Source organism: Bison bison, unplaced genomic scaffold, assembly GCF_000754665.1.
Source record: "Bison bison bison isolate TAMUID 2011002044 unplaced genomic scaffold, Bison_UMD1.0 scf7180017864311, whole genome shotgun sequence".
In the NCBI taxonomy this organism is placed as follows: Eukaryota; Metazoa; Chordata; class Mammalia; order Artiodactyla; family Bovidae; genus Bison; species Bison bison.
The window spans coordinates 426,988-433,886 of NW_011494883.1; positions in this window are offsets into that span (position 1 = coordinate 426,988).

The window sequence follows — 6,899 nt, forward strand, 5'->3', positions numbered from 1 at the left end:
TAACCCAATGACAATGAAAATAAGTGGGATAAAGTCCCTCAGGATTAGTTCTAGACTTTCTGAGGCTGTATTGCTTGAAAATGGCACACCGAGGTGGTTTGTGCCAAGAATATTCTCTTTGTGATGGTTAGAAATGGGCAGGGAAGACTGTTTCTGCAGGAGGCATTTCTGTGTCCAGCAGGAGGGTGCCTTCATGATTCTAGGGCTTGAAATGGGCTGGAGAGAGCTTTCCCCCCTACCCAACCCACAGTAGCTACTGCTGAACTGGAACATTCCATTTTTTTTTTTTTAGCAGAAATCACTCTGAGAGCAGCTTGTTCTGAAATCTGTCCTTTGTGTCAGGTTAGCACAGAAGAAACAGGCAAACAGGTTGGGTTTGATGTCATTTGTGACACAGAAGACAAAATAATTAGAGGAGGACAAAGACAATATGGTTTGCTGGATGGAAGTGAGGATCAGGAAGTCTGAGTCCCAGTGACAGATGGATCACTAATTATATAACCTTGTCACCACACTGCTTTGAGGCCCTTCCAATTATGGATGCACTTATGTGCCAGGCCTGTCACCCCAAGGAGAAACTTCATCTGCACTACTGCCATCACCAGGGAGAAGAATTGCAATGGATTATTCAAAATCAAGGATGCTGGCAGAAAGTTTGATAGGAAAAGAGAATGAGAAAGCCATCTGTGGCTCCTAATCATGTTTACCCAAGGAAGACAAAAAAATATCAAGACATTTCAGGTTTGGTAAAAATCACAGAGCAATTGAAAGATACTGAACATGCCAAAATTTCCCAAAATCTCTGTGCCAGATCAAATTGGAAGTGACAAATACCAGAACCCATAGATGAAATCTAGCAATTGACAGTGACTGATGGACAAAAATCCATCAGCTCCCTTTCTAATGCTTTCCTCCAAGATGGAGGACTAGTTCCCAAAATACCCTATAGGTTCAGTGTTGCCTTGAGTCCAAGGAGCAAGAAATTATCTGCAACGTTAAAATGTTAAGAGAAAATAAATGTAAAGAGGGTGTAATAGAGATTGATAGACTGATTGCTTTCTTCCATTTTTATAGTTTTTAACACAATATATCAGAAGCTTTTTATTTTTGAATGATGAATGTGTGCAACCAAAAGCAAACACTGATATTAAAAATACGAAATAACTGAATCAAGTCAACTGTCTCTTATACAATACTGCCATAAGATTTATTCTTATCTGGTTGTGCTAAACCAGGGAATGGTGCAAAATTCTTTCTTGGCTAAATAAGTAAAGCAGACTATAGTCAGGGCCACTGCTAGCCCATAAGCATCTTTTGCTCTGACAAGAAAAAAAAATGCCCCCTCTGGGCAGATACAGCCTTGTGAATACTTGGCTTGGAGAGCAGACGATGTCTTTGAGCAAACTGGAAAACTATAGTTCTTCCTCCTGTGGCTGCAGTCCCATGATGGGCCCTAAATGACTGGGGGCTGTACACCAGATTTTAGCCCCAATTTACCTGCTTGGCAAGGAACAACTGTGCCTTACACTTTCTGCACAACTGTATGTGATATCAGTGCCTAAAACTTAATCTCATTTTTATAAACAAAAAGTCAATGTATGGAGTTTAGAAAGATATACTAACCTGTCAACAGCATATTGGTATTGATGAATTATAAAACTGTAGTATTTTTATGTCTTATGATCTGTAATTTACATATAAAATTATCCTCAAATCAGTATCATTACTGAATTAAAAAGAATAAATAGTAAAAACTATTAATTTTTAAATCCCTTTTCATGGAGGTTTTCTCTCATACCATCATTTTTTTGCCACTTATTTTCACTTTGCATTACTATCTATTGTTTTGGTTATATATTAAATGAATTATAATAATAATTTTCTAGCATTGTCTGATCATTGATATTAGATATGCCTTCTAAATTGGGGTGTGGAAGAAAGCTAACTTTGAGTTAGCCTCTAACCCTTTCTATTTTGGAAATCTTGGTCATTTTTTCCAAAAGTGTTTCCTCATCTGCAAAATGTAATATTTAGATTGTAAGATAGCTAAAAAGCATAAAATTATTGTATCAATTTTGGCTATGCCTCAGAGGTTTTAGTTAATGATAATTACTATTTTATTTTTTCTAATTTCCTTAAAACTTATTTTATTATACACCACACAAAAATAGTCTCCTATGACTCCCTGTGACATTAACTGGTTACTCATTTCAGCAAAACTGCACTTCAGTAACTCCAAAAATACATGTGCTCGAAGAAATTTGTTTCATGTCTCCTGAGTTTATAATACATCTGAATTTGTTAAGGATTGGAATGAGAATTAGTTGAACTATTCAGAGCAGGAAAGTGTTTACCTAAAATGTTCATAGGCACAAATTGATGTTAAGAGTAGGAGTCATTTTCCTTATGGGTCATGTTACATAGAGGTGGCAGAGGCAAGAAGTAGGGAAAAGGGACAGATGGGAGGTAGAGGCCACCTGCACTGTGAGTCCAAAGTGTCCCTGAGAATAAGGAGTCAACCTGAAAATAGCTTGGAAATAATCCTGTAGGAAAAGTCAAAGGTTTGATTTCTAGGACCAATTCCACAATTTCTGACTTTGCAATCTTTAGCAAACTCAGACTTTCAGATTGCTAGTGTTGTGTTGTCTCTAAAATTTGAAAAGAATGACTCTAATTTTCTGAGAATCAAAAGGGATAAGTATAGAAAATTATTTTTTATTGAGTTATATTCTCTTACAATGTTGTGTTAATGTGTGTGCGTGCTAAATCACTTCACTCATGTCCAACTCTGTGTGACCCTATGGACTGCAGCCTGCCAGGCTCCTCTGTCAGGCAAGAATACTGGAGTGGATTGCCATCTCCTTCTCCAAGGGATTTCCCGACCCAGCGACCAAACCCGGGTCCCTTACATCTACCTGCACTGGCGGTCAGGTTCTCTACCACTAGCACCATCTGGGAAGCCGTAGATCAGGTGTACGGCAAAGCAATTCTGTTATATGTACATCTGTATTTGTCTTTTTTCAGATTCATTTCCCTTATAGTTTATTACAAAATATTGAATATAGTTTCCTGTGCTATAGAGTAGACCTTGTTGGTTATCTATTTTATATATCGTAGTGGGTATATGTGCATCTCAAACTCCGAATTTACCCCTCCCCACTTTTCCCCTTTGGTAACCATGCGTTCCCCACTGCCCCCCGCACCCCGCCATGGCTCTGGTTCTACTTCTGTTTTGTATGTAAGTTCATTGGTACCTCTTTCTTGAGATCTTACAAATAAGCAGTAACAGATATCTCCCTTTCTCTTTCTGGCTTACGTCACTTAGTATGCTAATCTCTGGATCCATCCATGTTGCTACAGATGGCGTTATTTCATTCTTTTTAATGGCCAAGTAATATCCTGTTATATATATTTGTACCCCATCTTCTTTACCCATTCATCTATCAATGGGCGTTTAGGTTGCTTCTATGTCTTAGCTATTGCACATAGTGTTGCTATGAATACTGGAGTGCATGTATCTTTTCAAACTAGAGTTTTCTCCAGATGTCTGTCCAGGAGTGGGAGTGCTGGATCATAGGGTAGCTCTGCTTTTAGTTTTTTAAGGACGTTTCATACTGTTCTCCATAGCAGCTGCATCAATTTACATTCCATCCTATAGTGTAGAAGATTTCCTTTACTCCACACCCTTTCTAGCATTTGTCGTTTGTAGACTTTTGTGAGTTATTATCGCATAGGCTAGTTTGACAGTCTTCTTCTCCTCTTGACTGAGGCTTCCCAGGTGCTGAAATAGAAGAGCTTCAAGAAGAGTACAACCAAGACCAACATTGCAGTGAAGTTGCCAGTGATGTTTACATATTTATTTGTTTAACAAATACTTATCCAGTACCTTTTGTATGCCAGAAATTATCCTAAGCACCTGAGATTCAGTGGTGAATAAAGCAAAGATAATACTGCACTCATGGATCCAAACTATACTATGGTAAGCTCTGAAAAGGAAATCATAGGCTGCAAGATAGGACTCAAGATCTGGTTAGGTGATTCTTAAGGAAGGCACATTTAATAGGAGAGCTAAATAGCAAAGAGGGGCTAACCAGGCAGAGACAGAGATGGAGAGAATGTGCAAAAGCCCCTAAAATCAAAGAGAACTTTTATATTGGAGGAAGTTAAAGAAATTCAAAGAGTGTAAAACAAGGAAATGAACAGAATGAGCCAAAACTGAGATGCAGTCAAGGTCCCATCCACGCGGCCACTGCAGCCCCACTAAGGATTTTGTTCTTGTGGCAGAAAACAATAACCGTATATACAGTTTGACAAGAGTGGTAGATGTGAGTACGAGAGAAGCAAACATACAGAAATGATATTCATGAGGTCAAGTCAATAGGATTTACTAAGTGTTAGGTGTAGATGGGTGACAGCCGAGATATAATAGATGCTTTCTAAGTTCCGGGCTTGTGAATTTTCATGAGTAGTGGTCCCTTTCACCGGGTGCCAGATTTAGGGGAATGATCATGAGTTCATAAAGAGTTCAAAAGGACTTGAGATATCTAAGGGGATGTGCCGAAGAAGCTAATGAAAATTTAGTTCTGGCATTCAGAAGTAGTCTGAGCTGAAATATAATGTTGTCCTCATCAATTTGAAGCCAAGGGTGTGTAGATGGTATTATATTGGATAAAGCATACAATTAGAATGGAATAGCGTTTCACAAAACTTAAGACAAACCTGACTGCTATGGTGAGATATATGAACCTTCCTTATACATCATTAAAATTATCTCTAAAGAATAAAAGTCCATAGATAGCGTAGTTGCATGCCCAACCAGTCCCCAACTCAATTTTTCAGAAGCAAACAGTGTCAATTATACTTCTTTTATATCTTGGAGAGTCTCATGCTATAATCATGGCAAAGTTTTTGTTCCTTCAATTTTGTTGTTATTTGCTACCACTTTAGATTATAAAAAGAAATACAGCCTATTTTAGAGAGCAAACCACTTACAAAAGTCATTCCTTAGTGCCAAAAATGTCATTTAAAAAAATAAATGAGAAAGAATGCAAGATTCTTTTACATAAAAACTTATAAAATAGTATACCAATTAGGAAACCCTCTAAAATGCTTTTCCAAGATTAAAAATGGAATCTCAGAACAAATGACAAACTTTCTAATCATTTAACATTGGAAACCGTTCCAATAAGTTGGTTCTAAAGATGAATAACTAAATAAAACTATTCAAGTTTTTCCTCTATTTATCTCACTGCTGTCCTTTCAACTGCCGTAAAACAAAAATCATTAATGGAGTGACCATGAAGCCTGATAGAGAAATGATCATCTCTACCTGTTTTGATCCATGAACACCCTTCATTGGCCCAGCCAGGGCTGATAAGGTGGCAAGTAAATGTCTATTTAATGGATTCATTTTGAGTTTGGACTAACTTGTTACTGAAACCTAACTGTACTTTAATTAATCTTCAATGAACATTCATTTGCTTCCTTTTTAGTGTAAATTATATAATCATGATGAGCCATCAAGAGAGTGATCTGTCAAGACTAATTCAGCTTTGTTCCAAAGGAAAGATTATTAAACCAAAGAGCTGAGCAGGCATTTACATCAACCAGTGAGAGTTGCAGTGAATTAGTAGGCTAGAGAAAGGTGTATTTGTTTTGAATTGAATATGTAGCTTGGGAACATTTTGCCAAGAAGGATTTTGTGGGGATTCTATTAACACAAATTGTAGTTGTTGTTCAGATGCTAAGTGGTGTCTAGTTTTTTGTGACCCCATGGACTGCAGCATGCCAGGCTTCCCTGTCCTTTCACCATCTCCTGAAGTTTGCTCAGACTCATGGGCATTGAGTTGATGTCATAAAACCATCTCATCCTCTGTCACCCCCTGCTCCTCCTGCCCTCAGTCTTTCCTGGCATCAGGGTCTTTTCCAGTGAGTCAGCTCTTCCCATCAGGTGGTCAAAGTATTGGAGCTTCAGCTTCAGCATCAGTCCTTCCAATGAATATTCAGGGTTGATTTATTTTAGGATTGACTGGTTGGATCTCCTTGCTGTCCGAGGGACTCTCAAGAGTCTTCTCTAGCACCACAGTTCAAAATCATCAGTTCTTTAGCACTCAGCTTTCTTTATGGTCCAATTCTCACAGCTATACTCGAGTACTGGAAAAACCATGGCTTTGACTATATTAAATTTTGTTGGCAAAGTAATGTCTTTGCTTTTTAATATGCTGTCTAGGTTTGTTATAGCTTTCCTTCCAAAGACCAACTGTCTTTTAATTTCATGGCTGCAGCCACTGTCCACAGTGATTTTGGAGCCCAAGGAAATTAACTCAAATAATAGAACGTTATTCATGATACAGTCATCTATCTGTTTATCTGTCTATATCTGTCTCCATATCTACCTACCTTTCCGCTTCTGTATTGATTCGTCCATTGATGATACACACAAAAAATTAGGCTCTTTTCCTCCAGCTTCAGTTGGGTAGGGCTTTTGTAAGATCCTAATGACAAAAGCACAAATATCAAGTGATCAAGTAAAACCAATCTCTTAATCTATAAATCCTAACACTGATAGGTAATAAGTAGTAGATATTTATCAGAAAATGTATTTGCAAGTTTTATCAATATTAAAATTTGAAAAAAATTAAGTGCCAAAAATGCAAAAATATGCATAGGAACTGAAATCAGCCAGAGGAAAAACTTTATATGAACTGAAAATACAGCCATCATAAAAGAGAATATTAAAGAGAGATAACAGTGGAAGTATAAACAGTAAAACAGTATCAGATGTGAGTAACTAACAAGCATTAATTAAGTTGAAGGAGCAGAACATGGTAAAGTTTAAACAATATAAAGTTTAAAATAAACCTAGACATTTCAATGCAAAAATAGAAAAGAGTTAAATC